A 20570-nucleotide genomic window follows, 5' to 3' on the forward strand; every position below is an offset into this window, starting at 1 on the left:
GTTCACTACATGCATTTGTGGCAACTTTTTCTTAAGATTTTACTTTAATTGTGTGTTCCTCGAGGTTATGTTATTTTATCCATTTTCTTGTATATGGTATGCTTTTACCTACAATTTTGCTGATAAACACTCTCCACTCATATGACAAACTTTCTAGTGCTCAAACATCTCCGAGTTGAGGATCTTCTGCAATGGGACAATACCAACCTAGTCACTTCAGTACTTCCAAAATACAGTTTTTTGTCTGTTTCCTCGCAAAAAGGTCTTAGTTCCTCTTCACTAAGCCTTTCATAATGTTCATTTTTTACTGTGAAGACCAGATCTCTCTTCTCGGAGTGACTCTTGCTCCTTCCATTTTTGGGCATAATCACATCACTTGTATACCATACTCAGCTTCCAGAAAACTTGGCATCCTTTTTCGTTCAAGATTTTATTTTCCAGTTGCTTACTCTGTAGGAATCTGAAATCTGCCCAACCTTTTGAATGCTGCTCTCACGTTTGGAGTGGGGTACTCCCATAAATGCATCAAGACAAATTCTTGATGCATTTCAGACAAGAGCAGTTCAATTGATTGATAACCCCCTTTGTTACGCTCTTCAGCCATTTCCTCTCATAATATTACACGGCCAGTTTTCTTATTGTGTCTTATTTTTGTGGATGCTGTTCAGCAGAAATTAGCAACCATTGACTTTCCCTGCATTTCTGCTAAAGCTACAGGAATATGGGCAATAGTCATCCAACATCATTTTAGAGTTGAATTGCTGACTCGGTTCCTATTTTATTCCATCTACTTTAGTTCTATGGAACAGCCTCCCCCAAGAAATATTCTCAAGGACTACAACCTCCTGCTCTTGACTCCAACCCACACGTCATTTATTTGTTATAGGCCTCTGGTGTGCGGTAGTGATTAAAAAATGTAATGAAGATAGAGTATACTGTGAAAGGTATGTCATTTTCGAACAATAGAGCTGAAAAGAAAGGAGAAAGAGTAATATTGATGATGGAGGTAGCATTAAGTTCAGAAACTTAAGGATATATAAGCAAAGGATAGCTGGTTTAATCTTGTTCGGTGTGATGTAGTGACTAAGGACAAAATGTGCAGCAAGAAGATGAATGCAAATTATATTAGTTGATTAACTCTACATCAACAGACCTAAGACTAGAAGAAGAAGAAGAAAAAAAATATGGGAGGGAATATGTACCATTGTTTTTGATAATTACTGAAATAATTTTCATTTGTATGTAAAAGAGAGGAACTTGGAGTTGTGTTGGATGCGAATGTAAATAAGGTGTTCATTCTACTTACAGCGGATTGAGCAGCTATGACAAAGGTGATAAGATCAAAAGACGTTTCTCATAAGAATGAGTATATACATGGAACTTCATAGTAGAAATTTATGGCAGATTCTTGTTTCCAACTATATTCAGCGAAATATTTATGAAGTGAATAACCTGTGGGTGATTATATATATTATCTGAAAAGTGTAATATTAGTCTGCATTTTTATAGTTTTTTTATTTATTTGGACTTAAAGGAAATTATATGGTTTAATGGAATTTGTAAGACACAAAATAAATAAATAATGTGGTGAAAATGAAGGAGGAAAGATGAGAAAAAACAGAACGCAGACTTGAAATTCACATGTAGTAAGGATAGCATATAGAATTATGAGAGGACACCGAGTATTCCAAAGGAAATCTAAGAGATTTGATTTTGGTCTCCTGAACAAAAAAATTCTCAATTCACAAAAGCATTAAACAAAAACTACCAGATAACTTTTGTGTGTTAGATAAAATAATTATCTAAGAATAACTTTATAGAATACAGATGATGGTAAGGAAGTCACTGAATTATTAATACCCACTTCGTCAGTGTATAATTCAATTGGAAATAATGCAATATCTGATGTGAAGCTGAATAAAATGAAGGTCTTCAAGATATTGCAAAATGTCCAAACACAGATCATTAGAATGATATATTCATGGAAATAATAAAGAAATATGCAAAGGAATTGATAATACCTGATGGTTTACTTAGACAGGGCCAAAAGAATGGAAAGAGAATAAACTCTGCACAAGTACAGGGCTAGAACATATAACACAGTTGATATGTCTGGATTGGAAAATATGATTAGGGCCAGCATTAGCATGAAAATTTATTAGAGACAGCGTAACTGTTAAAGAAAAAAAAAAACTTTAGTTATTAGTGGTGGTGGATGGCATTGTGTGTTGATGGTATTAATAGTATCACTGTGTAGTTGGAGGATTAATTAAGAAAGACGGTGAGTTGTGTTTAGTGGAGTAGTCTGGCTTCCCACTTAGACTCCTTGGAGATGTTAAGTAATACTCGTAATAATTCCTTCATATTATAAATAGTGACAATTGAGATGGTTAATGGCAGTGGCTACACGGTGATATTACAAGATTTCGCAAAAGTTGTACATAAAATACCACACTGTACGTTATTTTATCTTATTGTATAAATTAGAAAGTAGGATGACTTACCCACGCTACCGATGTATAGATCTTTATACAGCCTTTCGTAGATATCATTCAGATAAAAAAAAAAGTTCACCTTACTAACTTGGATTGTCCACTGAGTGTTTTAAGAAATATTTCTTGTTGTAAACTGGTCTTCTTGCCTTATGCTTGCTCACTTCCCTTATTCGGATAGTTATTGTACAAAATATTTCAGACAACAAATAATAAATTACTAGATGTTAACAAAGATACTCATTAGCGAATAAATGTGCTCTTCCTAATATAATATAAACCAACTTAATCCCAACCCCATTCATTGCTCAGATGGGCACAATCTTAGTGCATATTAAAAATTGCTAGCTTAGGTGTATCAAAGCTATTTTTTTTAAAAGTTGTTAATTATTCTAATTATTGGTATTAATTAGAATGATCAATAAATGAAAAAACTGTTTTGCATTGAAGTGAAAATCAGTATGGCTAATTAACTTTGATTTGCTGAATTCGAATAGGAGCTTAAAATTGCCTTGTCATCCTACCGACTTTCAGAAATGAAAATTATGTGTTGATACTTATGCTTTTAAGGACCATATGAAATGCAGTTATTATCAACACATATTGTATCGTTAATGCAAATTTACCTGTGTTTTAGTCTCCCTTGAAGTCTTTTGCAAATAGCTGCTTTCTCAGATTAAAACGGAGGTGATTAAGATCGGTGATCGTTCTTATGAAGAACATTCTTTTGTGGGCTATTAGAAATACCTTCCTTAACTACTAAAGTATGCGTAAATTTGGCATAAGTAAGATTAAAATGAAGGACGTTATGGATCCATCTATATTTTTATGCCTTTTATTGGCATTTAAAATATGTTTCACTGAACTGACAGCCATTTTGAACTTCTTATTACAGACCAGGCAGAAACCTAGATAGAGAAAGAAAACGGTTGCATATCAAGGTTATATTATCATAATAAATTTCTAACCATATCAAGCTTTTCTAAATTTAACTATAAAATATGGATTGGATCCATAACCTCCTTTTCTTTTCTGGCACTAAACTCTATCGAACTGGCCCTTTTTTTTATTAATCTGATAATTGTCATAATAATAGTCCATAGCAGCTCGATTATCCTGCTGGCATACAAAGCAAAAATATTTTGCGAAGCGTGAACATCATCATCAAATTCCTGACATGTATCTTCAAGGGGTGTACTTGGATATGATAGTACTACATGAAAAATTTACATCATTACTAACTTACTCTCTACAATTTTCCTCGAAATGAGTCTGTTACTTGTCAAGACTCCAACATTATCAGATCTTATATTTCTATCATCTAAGGCACTTTGTACCGTATCAATCCACCTATATCTTGGTCTTCCTCTGGGTTGTTTTCCTGCCAACCTGGCAGAGAACACTTGTTTTGCTAATCTTTCCTTGCCCATTCTGTTTAAGTGACCATACCACCTGAGGTTAGCTCTGCTAACGCATTCCTGGATGCTGACAATGTCTAGTTCTTTCCTAATATCCACGTTTTTAATGATATTGCTATTGATGCCATGTGTTCACGCCTATAATCTTTCTCAGGACTCTCATATCTGCGGTCTCTAGTCTTTGGTCAAGTGTTTTACTTCTGACCCAGCTCTCAGATCCATAAGTTAAAACTGGTTTGAACACTGTCTTGTATACAGCTAATTTAGTGTTCCGACTAATTTCTCTCTCATTCCATATGGATTTATTCAATTGACTTCCTACCATACCAGCTTTGTTGATTCTGTTGTCTATTTCCATATTTAATTTACCATCTTCACTAAAAATCGTGCCTAAGTAGCTGAAATGTTTTGAAACTGAACCTGCTGAAACAGGTTCTCCATTCACAACACAGTTGACATTTTCAACAATTCTGCCTATTTTCGTTGTCTTTGTCTGTCTTTGTAATGCTGACCTTCATACCATATCTATTACAACAGTTATTCAATTTAGTCAGGGAATCTTGCAAACTTATATCGGATTTATTTTTAAAAGTAGAACATCGTCCGCATAAAGCAAAGTGGGTACATTAACATCTCCAATTCTGATATCATGTTTAATACCACTTTCCTTCATAACGTGATCTATATAGATAATGAATAACAGAGGGGATAATGTACATCCTTGTCTCACACCACATTTAACATTACACCATCTTCCTGTACTTCCTTCAATTCTAACTGCTGACTTGCAACTCAAATAAAGATTAAGTATTGCTTGATATAATGTCCCATTGATTGACACCATATAACTGTAGTGTATTGAATAACTTCTCTCTTGGCACCTTGTCATATGCCTTTTCCAGATCAACAAAACTTAAATGCAGATCTTTGTTATAGTTCCATGCTTTCTCGACTATTTGTCGTAAAGTGAAGATCTGATCCTGACAGCCTCTTGTTTGGCCTGAATCCAGCTTTTTCTTCCACAATTCTTCTCAACCGTTTCTCAAGTATACTGGCATAAATCTTGCCAGGAACACTCAGTAGGGAAATACCTCTGTAATTCTCACATTCAGTTTTATTTCTCTTTTTATATATGGGTACTATTAGAGCTCTACTTCAATCATCAGGAATTTGTCCCTCTGTCCAGGCCTTCTGAACTATTCAGTGCAGCTAGTGTAAGACTTCAGCATTTCTGGTCGAATATCATCTACTCCTGCAGCCTTTCCACATTTCAAACCTTTGATTGCTTTTTCTACTTCAAGTATGGATATGTATTCCTGACTGTATGCCTGTTGAGTGTTTTTTACCAATGTGTTATCACTGCTTATTTCTGTAGAAAGTATTTGTAACTTGGGTATAATTATGTTAAAGATACCAAGCAATTTTAAACTTGGTTTTACTCCATTTTTTCCCAAGTGAGCAAACAGACAAAATGTTTTGTATTAAAGGCAAGGGGCGACCCCTTGCCTTTAATACAAAACATCATACATCCCCTTCTTGGAGATGTGTTTTGGCATTAAGGGTAAATATATCAAGATTAGTGATCAGAGCTTGCTCCACCTTTACCACGAGTTGCCTTGGTCTTGCACTACCTGTGGGATCAGCTAGTCTTGCATCAATTGCAGGCGCAAACTTGACATTTTGTCTGTTTGCTCACTTGGGAAAAAATGGAGTAAAACCAAGTTTAAAATTGCTTGGTATCTTTAACACTGCTTATTTCATTTAGCAATTTTTCGAAGTAATTCACTATACTTCAAGGATATCTTTTTCTTCCGTATTCATGTTACCTTTATCATCTCTAACTCATTTTATTCCTTTTACACTCTATTTCTAAGCTTCTTCAACAACCTCCAGAATATCTTACCACTTTCTTGATATTTATTTTCTATGTTCTTGACAAAGTCCTCCCATGACTTTTGTTTAGCTAATTTTACACAGTGTTTAGCTTTCTTACACTTGTATCTGTATTCTCTAAGAGCACAAGTGGACGTATTTGGCAGGAACTTTTAATATGCTTTCTTCTTTTCCTTCACTGCCTCTTTACCTTCCCGTGTCCACCATGGAGTTCTGATTTTCCTATCCTTGCAGGCAATCTCACCACATGCCTCTCAGGCTGAATCACTCAGGGTTTTCTTCAAGGCTTGCCACTGAATCTCCAAGGTTTGGTTCCTCCTCTCAAACTCTTTCATTTTTTCTTCAATAATCTTGTGTATTTTAGTCTACTGTTCACATCGAGCTGCTCAACTTTTATTCGCTTTAAAACTTTCTTACATGTTATTCTTTTCAATATGAAATTCAATTTTATCCTGGTGAAGACTAAATAGTTATCACTTCCAATTTCAAAACCTCTGTACACTCTGATGTCCTGCACCAGGGAGAAAACATCACTATCATCAATTACATAGTCAATGAGACTTTTCTTATTCCTTGCCTCTTCTCTCCATGTGAATTTGTACACATTTTTATGTTGGAACATGGTGTTAGTAATAACCAGTCCTTATCCTAGCAGAAATCCAGCAGGTATTTGCCATTATTATTAGCTTTGTTGTTTTCTCTAAATTTTCCCAAAATATTTTTGTATGTTTGACAATCATTTCCTACTCTGCTATTTAGATCCCCAAGAATTTACAAAATTGAATCATTTTGATTTTGAACATTTGTTTATTTTGAAGTGACTTTTTGTTTTGATGATGCTAGTGTTGTACAAAAGAATGATTTATTATTTATATATTATTTTCTTTACCTCCATGGAGTTACAAGACTCACTGTTGGAAGCCAACACGTCGAAAGTCTACCACACTCAAATTCATCTGTTGTTTGCACTTTCACCACCCTCTAAAGTGATGCATTCCATGCTACTACCACTCTCCATGCAAAATATTTACTACTTTCTTCTCTGACTTTCAGGGATGGTCTCTTTTTTTTTTTTTTTTGTTCCTTCCCTTGTTCTGCCAGATGAAAATTTCCCCAGTGTTAATCTGATAATAACTCTTCAACAGCTTAATGTGCAGTACTAATACCATGTTTGTTATCTGTCACTGTACTCTCTCCAACGTTAGTTCTCCCCCCTTCAAATTCCAGTGACCATGTCTGAGCACAGAAATCCAGGTGTGGTCTGATCAAAGCTTTATGCATTGGGACACCACCCTTTTATCTCTCGTGGTCACTGTCTGCCTCTATATTGCAGCAATTCTCTGAGATGTCTTTCAGAACAGCTTTTGCAGTATGTCCTTTGAACTTCAAATTTCTATCTACAATTACTCCAAGATCTCCCTTGGTTACTTCATTTCTTTCAGTATATGTCCACAAAATGAGTACAAAGCATCCCACCTGTGGATCTCAAATTTCAAAAGCATATTTGACATGATGCCACGTGATAAGCTGTTTATAAGTTGCAATTATGGGTTTGGATATCAGGTTAGTAGAGTGGATTTGTAACTCGCTTTCTGATAGATGTGGGAGCAGTATCACTTTTTCTCAATGATATAGGCCACCCGGCTTAGTTGGCCAAGTGGTTAGCGTATCTGCTCTCCAGCCAAAAGGCTGCGGGTTCGAATCCCGCCGTGGACATGGATGTTTGTGATTGTCTGTGAAAATACTAGTGGTGGTGGTGGGCGGTAGATGGCGTTGGTGTAGATGATGATGATTGCAGTTGCGATTCAAAGTAGTGCGTGAATTGACTGTTAGAGTAGGTGTCCTCCCATGATGAGTCATTGGACTCCCTGGAGGTGTCATGTAATAATAATAATAATATTGTCATGGGACTTCAGAGAGATATTCAATTTTTAGCAGATGATATAACGCTTGGTTATTAGTAATATTTCTGACATTTTGGCTCTTCGGGAGGATTTGAATAAGATGAAAAGGGTGGGTATTAAACTGATATCCTCATTCATTTGCCCACCTTTTTCATCTTATTTAAATCCACCCGAAGAGCCAAAATGTCAGAAATATTACTAATAACTCTCCCAAGCATTATACCATCTTCTAAAAATTGAATATCTCTCTGAAGTTTCATGAAAATATCATTGAGAAAATGACTTGTACAGTAATGATCCCAGTACTTGAGACCCTGTAGAACTCCACTTGTTACCCTCCTGATCTTTGATACTGCTCCCACATCTATCAGAAAGCCAGTTACAAGTCCACTCTACTAACCTGTTATCCAAACCCATATGTTGCAACTTATAAACAGCTTATCATGTGGCACCCTGTCAATTATGCTTTTGAAAAATCCAAAGAAATGACAGTACTGTATGCCTTATCTTCATCCAGTGGCGCACTCAGGATTTAATCTTGGAGGGGGCCGAGCGCTCAGGATTTAACCTTTGGGGGGGCCGAGTTGAGTAGATGTTTTGCGAATACACACTACACATTGCATATGACCTATAACTGAGCATCTGCAGTGATCGCTAATTCATAAGTAGCACACAACATAAATAAAAAAAAATGAATTTTAATCAGGAAAAGATTTTTGGAAATTTTTCTAGTGTTTTTTCCTTTTCTTTGGGGGGGTGCCCGGGCCCCTTCCCCCCCTCTGAGTGCGCCACTGTCTTCATCCACTGCTCTTTTTATTTATGCTATTATAAAAGGTAACAACATCACTAAAACAGAGCCCACTTTAACAAATCCATGCTAGCCTGCATAAATAATATTGCCTTTATCTGCCCTATTATATGTATGAGTTCTTACCAATTTCTCCAAAGTCTTAACAACTACAAAAGTACAAACAAATCTATAGATCTACTTTTCTACCCCCCACTTTATGTACTGGCACTATCTTACCCTTCTTCCACTATCCAGGAACCTGTCCCATTGCAAGGCTTTCTAAGTCTCTGATAGTTGCCTTCCATATAATTCCACATAAATTCTCTCTGCCTTAATACCTCTACCTGCATATTTATCCTCCAAAATTCAGGACAACATGGTCACTTTTACCAACTGCAGACAAAGTATGACATCTCAGCCATAATCAGTGCCTGATGCTATGACCAAATCCAAAATTTTTTATCCTTCTATTCCCTCCACCACATGCTGCCTAAGACAGTTATCACTCAAGAAATCAACCCAAAAATTCAATTTCCTATGCTGCTTCCTCTGCCTAGTTTGTATTACTACAGTTGAAGTCCCTCATAATGATCATCACTCACTTCGCACTTGCCAAACTGATTTGCCTAAACATTTCCTGCTCATCATCATCATCTATATTTCCTGGTCTATAGCAACATCCCACTAAATATTTTGCCTTACAAACATTATTTTGTCTGTATATTTTGTCTGTTTCACATCATATACCCTCAGTCATTAGTGTTATTTCCGCTTTGATTCTCATCCTGAGATGGCACAATTCATCTATTATCATGAGTAATATTCCGCCACCACATTTACCCTCCATTATCCTGCCAAAATATGCTTTGCTGTCAATTTTTATTCCTGTTAGAACATCTTCCTCGGTTAACTAAGTTTCAGTGATACCAACAATCTTTGGGGAGACTAGCTATTGCCACAAACTGATTCCCTTTATTCCTAAGGCTCCTTCCATTTGTATACAGAAAAACTAGTGCATTTCCAGTATTCTTATAGCCATTATTACTCCACTGGCTCTGCAAATATTGTGTAAACCTCTCATTTCTTAAGACACTATCCCTACATGAGTCCATCCCTGCTACATTCCACCTATGCACTTTTAGGTTCCCTGCCCTGACACCACATTCACTTGCCTAGAAAACAGTACTCTCCAAACAGTTCTCTTCTGTCTTCAAATGTATTCCATGCAGCCACATATTCCAGACCTCTCTTCCTGCACATTCTCACTATCACCTCATTCATTATTAGTGCTCTCTGCTCCACTTTGCATTATCATACTAGAGGAACATGTTTGTTATCCTTCTTTGGACACATTTCTAGTCCACTATCCTTAACATCAGCCTCAAATCTTGTGATATACAATTCATGCTACCTCTCAGGTCATTTGTACCAACCATTATTATCATATGTTCCACATATTCACCCCTCTTCACCGCCTTTGCCACATTATTTATTGTTTCATCTGAGACACACTCCTCTGCACACACCGAATCATCAAATCTCCATATATGACATTTCGAACAAATTCATTCTCTCACTGACATCCCTGCCTCTTGCTGCTTTTTTTCCCTCTCTCTCTCCTTTCTCTCCCACTATTACTCCTCCTCTCATCTCTCTCTCTCTACCCTTAGTTTCACACTCTCAACTTTTATCCAGTTCCTCTCTTCCCCTGTCTTTTCCTTGCTCTCTCATGGCCTTCCCTCACACACACACACACACACACACACACACACACACACACACACACACACACACACACACACACACACACACACACACACACACACACACTCTCTCATTCTTCTTACACTAGTTAACCTCTCAAGCCTCATAATATCTTCATTCATGCTCCTCACCTTGGTATTATTCCTTCTATTTCCTTTGTCAGCCATTCTCCACACATCCTGCTTTCAATTTATACTCTCTCTCTCTCTCTCACACACACACACACACACACTCATGGCCAGCGTTTATCAACCTTTTTGCGCTTGCGGAACCCTTGAAATAATATCCATGTTGCAGGGAACCCCTACATAAGAATTATTATATATCATTGTTAGTATCTTTCTTTATTATTTATGAATTTAAAGATCACGAGGAAAACAAATAATAAGTGCTATAATAACTTTATCGTTTATTTGTAATTTTCAAAATAATAAGATAAATCAAAGTAAAATGTCATATAAACAAAAATATTATTATTATTATTATTATTATTATTACGGGCAACTCCAGGGAGTCATTAGACTCATTGAGGGAGGCCCCAAATCATATGCATCACAACTATTCGACATTCATACAGTATCTATCATACCTCGCCTTAAATTCATTCACTGTCACAGCATCCACCACAGACTCTGGCAGCCCACTCCACTCATTCACCACTAAAAGTAGAGAACCCAGCTCTAACACCTTTAATAACCACACTTTTGCCCAGTTTCCATAGATGTCCCCTAGTCCTTCCACAACCAGCCCTGTTCTCAAAAATATCTTCTGAATTAATTTTATAGAAACCCTTCAGTAATTTGAATGTCTCAATCATACCTCCCCTCCCCTGCCTATCAACCAATTTTTGCAACCCACAAATCCTCAACCTCTTCTCATAAGGTTCATTCCACAGACCTGCTATCATCTTGTTCACTCGCCTATGGATCCTCTCAACGTCCTCCCCATCAAGAAGAAACCTAGGTGACTAAATCTGGGCACAGTAGTCGAGATGGGGTATTATCAAGGCTCGATACAGAGGAACAATAACCTGCTTGTCTCTGCTTGTCAACGTATTCTTCAGCAACCAAGTGATTTGATGAGCCGATTTGGCCACTTTTGCATTGTGCCCCCTAAACTTCAACTCCTTATCCACCAACACTCCTAAATCTCGTGCCTCATCAATTTCCTGGAGTACAGTTCCACCAATGTAGTAAACTGCTGCTAATCTTTTCACCCCAAAATGTATAACCTTACATTTTGCCACATTAAATTGACGTCCATTCTCCTTAGCCCAGACCTCCAATCTATCCAAATCATCTTGCAAAGTTTTGACATCATCTGCATTCACTATTGCCCTACCCAACTTTGCATCATCTGCAAACAAATGAACTGTTCCTCTCAGATCCTTTCCTATATCATTAATGAACAAATTAAACAGCAGTGGTCCAAGAACAGATCCTTGTGGCACACCACTAGTCACAGGCCGTCTTGTGGACTCTACTCCTGAATAAACCACTCTCGGATATCTCTCCGTCAACCACCCTCCTATCCATCTCACCAACCCTATATCCATCCCCATATGCTGCAATTTACTGATTAGACAGGGGAAGAGAGGAACTGGATAAAAGTTGAGAGTGTGAAACTAAGGGTAGAGAGAGAGATGAGAGGAGGAGGAATAGTGGGAGAGAAAGGAGAGAGAGAAAAATAAGGCAGAATGTCAGTGAGAGAATGAAAATATGTGCCAAAGAATTGTTATTTTTAAAACAAATATGAATAATAAAGTTTAATTTTCTAATGTGACACCTGTGCTTGTCTTTTGGTGCACAAATACTTAATTCGGGGTCAAATTTTAGACAATAAAGGAGATGAATTGGTGGCGCAGATAGCATCAACCTGGCCAAAGATTATTGGGATCTCTGAGACGTAGTTGCCGGAGGATGATAGGAAAGGAAAACATGGTAGTGGAGTACTGCTTATGTCCTCTAAGAGTGGAGGTTTTGGAAGGCAGTGACACAAATGGTTTTGCAAGCATATGGTGTGAGGTAGAAGTGGCCAAAACAGCATATTTAGTGGGGTGTTGCTGTAAACCAGGGAACACAGAGGGGGTGGGGACCAGGAGATGTTTAGACAGTTAAGTTTGGCAAGTGCAAGAAGAATGATTGTTATGGGAAATTTTAACTACAGCAGTATAAGCTGGGGAGAGGAAGATGCAAGTAGTAAGAATGGGATAGAATTTCTGGAATTCTTGATGGACAAATGTCTTTGGTAGCATGTAATGGAGGGAACAAGAGGTTCAAAAATTTTGGATTTGGTCATAGCATCAGAAGAGCTGATAATAAGTGAGATGACATCTCTCCCACCAGTTGGAGAGAGTGACTCTGTGGTTTTGACATGGAAGATGAACAGACATGCAGGTGTATCAAAGAAAAGGGAACGTATGTGGAATTATAAGGCAGGTGATTATAATAGTCTTAGGTATCAACTAGGGGCAGTTCCATGGAGGACAGAATTGGAAGGCCAGGATATCATTAGTGCTTGAGAAATTGTGAAAGAATATTTGTTAGCAGCAATAGTAAGCTGTATTCCACGGGTGAAGAAGCAGACACAATTTGGTGTAAAGTGGATGACAAATGATAATCAAACAGGAACTGCAGCTGAAAAAGAGATTATGGAAGAGATATAAGGAGACAGGTGAAGCGCACAGATGCTTGAAGAATATAAGACACATAGCCCAGGCGAGTGACCAGAATGGTGAGGAAGGAAAAACTGGAATATGAGAAGAGATTAGCACTAAGATCTGAAGAAAATCGTAGGGAATTTTTTAGCTAAGTGGCCAGTAGGCAGAGAAACGATTGTGGAAGAATGACATTGCGGGATAAAAATGGGAATAGAGTGACTGATGGAGAGGACATATTGGAGTTGTTCAATGAGCACTTTATTGGAGTATTTCATCCTGGAGGAGGTTTTAATACTAGAGTGATAGGGCAGGTTCAGGGTTTAGAGGTGCAAGAGGAGAGTGTGTTCCAAATACTGAGTACTTTGGATACCAGTAAAGCTGTTTGACTGGATGGTATTTCACCACGGGTTTTGAGAGAATGTGCTAAAGAACGGACAGCTCGTTTAACCTGGCTTTTCAATAAAAGTCTGGCTGAAGGAAAGATACCCAGGGAATGGAAGGAAGGCAAGATAGTGCCGCTGCATAAGGGCATAGCAGACTGGAAGTATCCAATTGTAGGCCATCATTTGTGTGTCATCAGTAGTTTAAAGTCTTGGAGAAATTAGTGAGGGACTATATACAGCGTTGGGCAGATGGGGGTAATGTTATATGGGAGAATCAACATGGATTTTTTAAGGGTTGATCTTGCTTTAGTAATATGATTGCCTTTTATAATAAAGTGACAAGAGCAGTTGATGAGGAAAGGCATGTGCTGCCATTTTTTTTGGATTTTGCAAAAGCGTTTGACAGGGTCCCACATGATAAGTTGATATTTAAGTTGCAGCACATGGGTTTAGATGTCAGGTTAGTCAACTGGATTCAGGATTGCCTGTCTGATAGGTATCATAGAGTTGTGTATGGTGGGGCAATATCAAGGAGGCAGAAGGTTACAAGCGGGGTTCTACAGGGCTCAGTACTGGGACCTATATTGTTTAACCTTTATATCATTGACATTGTCCGTGGATTGTAAGGGGATATTCGGTTGTATGCTGATGATGCGAAGATGGGAAGGCGTAGTACTGGGACCTATATTGTTTAACCTTTATATCAATGACATTGTCCGTGGATTGTAAGGGGATATTCGGGTGTTTGCGGATGATGCGAAGATGGGAAGGATTATTAGTAATAGTGTAGATGTGGCAGCCCTGCAAGAGGATTTGAATAAACTAGACAGATGGGCAAATGAATGGGGATATCAGTTCAATGCAGCAAAATGTAAATTCTTGAGGTTTGGGATCTGTCGATGGGAGGATGCTTACTTAATTGGAAGAGCTGTACTGGAGGAGATAGGGGTGACAAGAGATCTGAGGTTGATGATTGATAGAAAACTGAAATTCTGGGAGCATATTGCAAAGGTGGGGAGGGTAACTCAGAGGATTGCTGCAATACTTGAGAAGGACGCTGACCTGCAGAGATAAAAGAGTTATCATTCTGTTGTATAAGAACCTGATCAGACCATACTTAGACTATTTTTCTCAGATTTGGTCCCCAGGATTTGAAGGGGAGTATTGACTGTGGAAAGGGTACAGAGGCGGATAACAAAGATGGTTTCAGGATTGTTACAATATGAGTTATGAGGATCGACAGGATTATATGCTGGCTGAAATGTGTGAGCAGATTGGGGTACAGTTTGTTAATGTGTGGAATGAGTTTGAGGGACATAGTGAGCTGTATGGGAGTGATGGACTGCATTTGAGTGGTTATGGTGTGAGTCGCTTGGAGAGACTACTGCTGGAAGGTAGAGAAGTGAATAGAGAGAATTAATCAGATTGAGTGAGAAGTGATGTGGAAGAGCGGGAGAGTAAGACAGGAGAGATTGAAGAGGTGGTTATGAATGGGGAAGTGAGTGGTATGAGTATAGATAATGAGAGAATGGGTGTGCAAGAGGAGCAGGGAAAACGGGAAGCACAGGGTGGACAGGGGTACACAGCATGAGAAAGGTGGATGCTCCAAGAGGAGGTGAGCATGTGTAGGCAGGAAAGGAATGGGATGACCATGGATCAAGAGAAAACAGTTGGAATTGAAAATGGTTTTAAAATGAAGAAGAAGAAAGGGAAATTGCTCCAGTTGAGCATGGAGAGATCACATCGAGTGAGTGGTATCAGTGGAACTAGCTGTAGATCCAGAAATGAGCTGTGTGTTTGTATACAAATGCTAGAAGTATAAGAAACAAGGCAGATGAAATGGTTGCACAAATTGCGTCTGTTCACCCAAAGATTGTCAGAATAAGTGAGACATGGTGAGATAAGGATGACATACTGACAGGAATAGAGATGGAAGGGTATGATGTGTTTCATGAGGACAGAAGGGGTAAAAAGGGAGGGGGAGTGCTATTGGTGATAGAGAAAGAGTTATGACCATATAAAGTAGAGATGCAAGAGGGAAATAGTGCCAGTGGTTTTTAGGCAGTATGGTGCGAGATAGAGGTGAATGGAATCAAATACTTGGTGGGATGTTGTTATAGACCAGGTAATGTGGATGGTGGTGATAATGAAATGTACAATCAAATTAGCCACGTAAATAAGAAAAGGGTAATCATTATGGGTGATTTCAATTATGGCAATATAGACTGGAATGATGAGATAGCAACTGGAAGTAAAGAAAATGAGTTTAGCTTGCGAGTCTAGCGTGGAATGAGGAGTTAGCTGGAAAAGAGATCATTGCAGCTTGGGAGATTTTCCAAAACTGTTTAGTAGATGCAATGTCTAAATGTATTCTAAGAGTGAGAAGGTTAAATAAGGTGGGTGTGAGATGGATGAATAAAGAGATTAAGCATGCGATACAGAGAAAAAAGGGCATTGTGGAGGCAGCATAAGAGAAGTGGAAATAACCAATTCCATGACGTCTACAAAGGCCAAGCAAGGAGGTTGACTTGGTTGGTGAGGGTAGCTAAAGAGAGGTATGAACAGCAGTTGGCTAATGAAGCCAAAAAGAATCCTAAGGAATTCATTTGATATGTAGCCAGCAAAAGAAAGAATAATTATAGAAGGATGACATTGATTGGAGAAAATGGTATAAAGACAGCTGATGCAGAATGTGTGGTGGAGATACTTAATGAACAGTTCATAAAGATCTTTCAATCTTGTGAATGTGACTTCATGGAGGGATTGAGAGCAGTTGGTGATGGGGAGGAGAGACCGACTGTAGATGAGCAAGAGGTGTATGGGGAGTTGAGTAAACTAGACGTTAATAAGGCTGTGGGACTTGATAATATATCATCACGTATTCTGAAAGAATGTGCCAGGGAGTTGACACCTGCCTTGACATAATTTTTTAATATGTGTCTTGCACTCTGTCAAGTTCCTAAGGAGTAGAAGGAGGGCAAGATTGTGCCACTTCATAAAGGAGGTGATCGAACTCAAGCATCAACCTATAGGCCTATCTGTGTGTCAGGTGTTGTGGTTAAGTTGTTGGAGAAGCTTGTGAGCACTAAGATCCAGAGTTGGGTTGATAACAGTGGTATTATCTTTGATGGACAGCATGGATTTGCTAAAGGGAGGTCATGTTTTAGTAATCTACTTACTTATTATTATTATTATTGTTATTATTATTATTATTATTACGGGCAACTCCAAGGAGTCGACAGAAACACTGAGGGAGGCTCTAATGTCAAGAACAACTATTTGTCTTTCACACGGTATCTATCATACCTCGCTTTAAACTCATTCATGGTCATAGCACCCACAACAGACTATGGCAGCTTATTCTACTCATTTACCACTCTCCATGTAAAGAACCTAGCTCTAACACCCCTGTTAACCACATTTTTGCCCAGCTTCCATGTATGGCTCCTAGTCCTCCCGACACCAGCCCTATTCTCAAAAATATCTTCTGGATTCATCTTATAAAAACCCTTCAGTAATTTGAATGTCTCAATCATATCACCCCTTTTCTGCCTATCAACCAATTTTTGCAACCCACAAATCTTCAATCTGTTCTCATAAGGTTCATTCCACAGACCTGCCACCATCTTGGTCACTTGTCTCTGAATCCTCTCCACCTTCTCCTCCCCATCAAGAAGAAGCCCTGCCGCCCATATCTGGGCACAGTAGTCCGGATGGGGTCTTATCAGGGCTCAATATAGAGGAACAATAACTTGTTTGTCTCTGCTCGTTAAAGGATTTTTCAGTAACTAAGTGATTTGATAAGCTGTTTTAGCCACTTTTGCAATTCCCCCTAAACGTCAACTCCCTATCCACCAACACTCCCAAATCCCTGGCCTCATCAATTTCTTGGAGTACAGTTCCACCAATGTGATATACTACTGCTAATCATTTCACACCAAAATGCATAACTTTACACTTTGCCACATTAAATTGCCATCCATTTTCCTTAGCCCAGTCCTCCAAACTATCCAAATCAACCTGCAAAATTTTGACATCCTGTGCACTCACAATTGCTCTACCCAACTTTGCATCATTAGCAAACAAGTGAACACTTCCCCTCAGATCCTTTCGTATATCGTTAATGAACAAATTGAAAAGTAGTGGTCCAGGAACAGAACCCTGCGGCACACCACTGGTCACAAGCCGTCTTTTGGACTCCACTCCTGAATAAACCACTCTCTGGTATCTCTCCATCAACCACTCTCCTATCCATCTCACCAACCCTATATCCATCCTCATCTGCTCCAGTTTACTGATTAGAGTTCCATGTGGTATCCTATCAAAGGCATTGGCAAGGTACAGTAGAATCGCTGAAAACCCATTACTCTTATCCAGTTCAGTCGTTTCTGTGTTATAAAACGTGAGCAAATTACTAAGGCATGATCTGCCCTCACAAAACCATGTTGTCCCCTATACAGTATCCCATTTTCATCTATCCAATACTGTATTCTTCTCTTGACTAGTTTCTCCAAGACCTTGACAACGATTCCTGATATGCTAATCGGTCGGTAATTTAAAACAGCAGTCTTGGAACCTCCTTTATGCAATGGAACTATTTTCCCCTCTTTCCACTCCCCTCGGAACTAACCCAGACCCGAGACTCAGATTAAACAGAATGGTCAAGGGTACTGACAATTCTTTAGCCACTTCACGTATGACACGAGCTGGTATACCATCTAATCCCACAGATGTATTGACATTGAAGTTTTGTAATCTTATGTAACATTATTCACCATTCAGAACAAACTATCGATATATCGAATTGAAAGTGTGAATATATTTTCACGTAGGTTAGCTAACAGTGGTTGCCGTGTAACTCAAATGAAATTGGTCTTGAAACAATAAAAATACTTAATACAATGTGACACTATCATTAAAGGTATTATTTTTTTAAAAAATTGGTTAAATTAAAGGGCCGAGAAAATTAGTTTATAAAACAGATTCAATTTTGTTAGTAATATAATGTTGAGTAAATTAATAAAAATATAATAGAAAAAGTATAATATAAAGAAATTAAACAAATATTCATGGAAAATCAGGTGGCCCCATTAATGCATAAGTACCAAATAATGTAATTAATAATATTAGTTAAACATAATTATTATTTATTTGAGTCTAACTTTCATGAATACATAACACCTAAATGCACAATTTGTAATGATATAACTAATAGATTGATGAAATAACAAAAATTGATTGCTCAAACTATAGACTGCAACCTGAAATAAAGGAGTAACCTTCCTAAAAATTATGATCACCGTAAAATGGAGTTTAGCCAAGAAAACATACGAACTTTTCATATTAATGAGTGAATACGTACCTACATGCTAGAAAACATGTAGGATTGATAAGAGACTGACTGCGCTTCTCGCGTTTCTTGCTTGCACTGACTCATAAGCGACACTAGCTAGCTCTAGAACTAGCTCCGGTTGCCGTATAAGTGGATCACGGACAGCATTGCATCGCATCCTAGTAGGAGTTAATACAACTAACCTGAACTTGAATATATTCCTTACGGAGAATGTTTATTATTTTCTTCCACTGTTTAAGTTCATTTATTTGCCACTGCTATTCATTATTATTTCTCGCAGAACCTATCTCAGTGTCTCGCGGAACCCCGGTTGAGATACGCTGCTCATGGCCATCAGAGAAACCATCTCACACTGCCCAAGGTTAAATCCATCTGTACACCTTTCATATTTTAGGTATCCAGAAATTGGCATTAACTTGTTTCTGAAGCACTGTTTTCACTGGTGCTAAATCCTGAGATTGAAATATGTAAGTCTTCCAGTGCTTCTCACTACCTACATTTTATGAATATGTACATATTCCTTTCCTCACCTACCACATTTTAAATCTTGGGATGTGTGCATGCCATATGTGTAGCATAGTACAAAACCATCAATTATTCTATGAATAGCATGGATTTTAAACACTGGTGGGCTGGTGGCAACATTCTAGAACTGCGGGCCGTCATTTTGAATATGATCAATGCAATTTGAGACAATAATATCCTAACAAAACACAGTAGTCATACAGAAACTGCCAGTTTCAATAGTGAAACTTCAAAACCAGTATTACTAAAAAAACACAATAAGTGTTAGTAGTAAGGAAGGATTTTTTTTTTTTTTAACAACACATGTTAATTGATTACATTTGTCTTCAGATGCTTGCACCATTTTTAATTGCTTAGTTTGTAATAAATTTTAGTTACCAAATCTCATCTCATCTTCCTTTTACCCTCTTTTTCCTTGCTGTGTCGAGGGTTTGTTAATCATCAGACCTAAAACCGTTCACAGGATATGGTGGTCAACCCTACGCCCTGGTGTAGCTTATGTCCTATAGTGTTGAGTTCTCAAGGCTGGTTTGCCTGCTTTGTAGGTTGAAAAACCTCAGGATAAACTGGGGATAAAACCCTACTGCCCACGCCCAAGGCTGGCTAACTTGACTATGGCTGAGGAAGATCTTTCAGCTCCTCACGTCACCGATGGAAATCGAACCTAGGACACTCCTTCCCCAGGCATATGGTTGCGAAACACAGCCACTAGGCTAACTGCGCTGGCTGTATGTATAGATTTGGGAATAATTACATATAGTAATATGCTATTATTAGAAAATATCATTAGTAACTTGCATACACTTGGATAAAGGATTAAACTAAATTTATTATAGTAACTAACAAATTTATTATCATTATTTTACTCCTACAAAGTAAAAAAAAAACTCATGTACATTGTAGTTACCTAATAAACTGATATTTTTGTGATTAACGAAACTTATAAGTAATACGGAATTTTAATTAGTCATTAATACATACTAAAACAAAAAACAAAACAGTACTTTTCAGCACCTATAATCTGGTGGCTTCTTTAGAGCTATTTTTAAAAAAAAATTTTTTGTTAAAGGCAGTGGATGTTAAAACATAAATAAATCACTTGAAAAGAGACTATCCAACACCAATTGAATTTACGTTGGATTGTTTCTCTTCTAACAATTTGTTTTAACAGCAGCGGTATTCTTCATTTTTCCTATTAAAAAAAGTCCTTAATAGCCATCAGTTTATGGTTGTTGTGAAGCTAGTCAGTTTTCGTTTTTGTTGTATAATGTACTGATAATGACTAATTTAAATTTCCTGTTACTTTTGTTAGTTAATCTTTTACCTTTGAAATTTCTAGGCTATTAATTGTCATCGAATTATTTCGGTTTGGTGACCACATTTTTAATA

The 20570-nt window shown here is 37.8% G+C and overlaps 1 protein-coding gene across 10 annotated transcripts in view; it reads left to right on the forward strand.

Annotated features, from left to right (window-relative positions):
- The window catches only part of LOC150104251 (uncharacterized), a 1804220-nt gene that overhangs the window by 333144 nt on the left and 1450506 nt on the right, over window positions 1-20570 (forward strand). The gene's annotated exons all lie outside the window — the stretch shown is intronic.

This window comes from Typopeltis vanoorti, chromosome 8, assembly GCF_054136105.1.
Source record: "Typopeltis vanoorti isolate ZY-2024b chromosome 8, IOZ_Tvanoo_1.0, whole genome shotgun sequence".
Classification (NCBI taxonomy): Eukaryota; Metazoa; Arthropoda; class Arachnida; order Uropygi; family Thelyphonidae; genus Typopeltis; species Typopeltis vanoorti.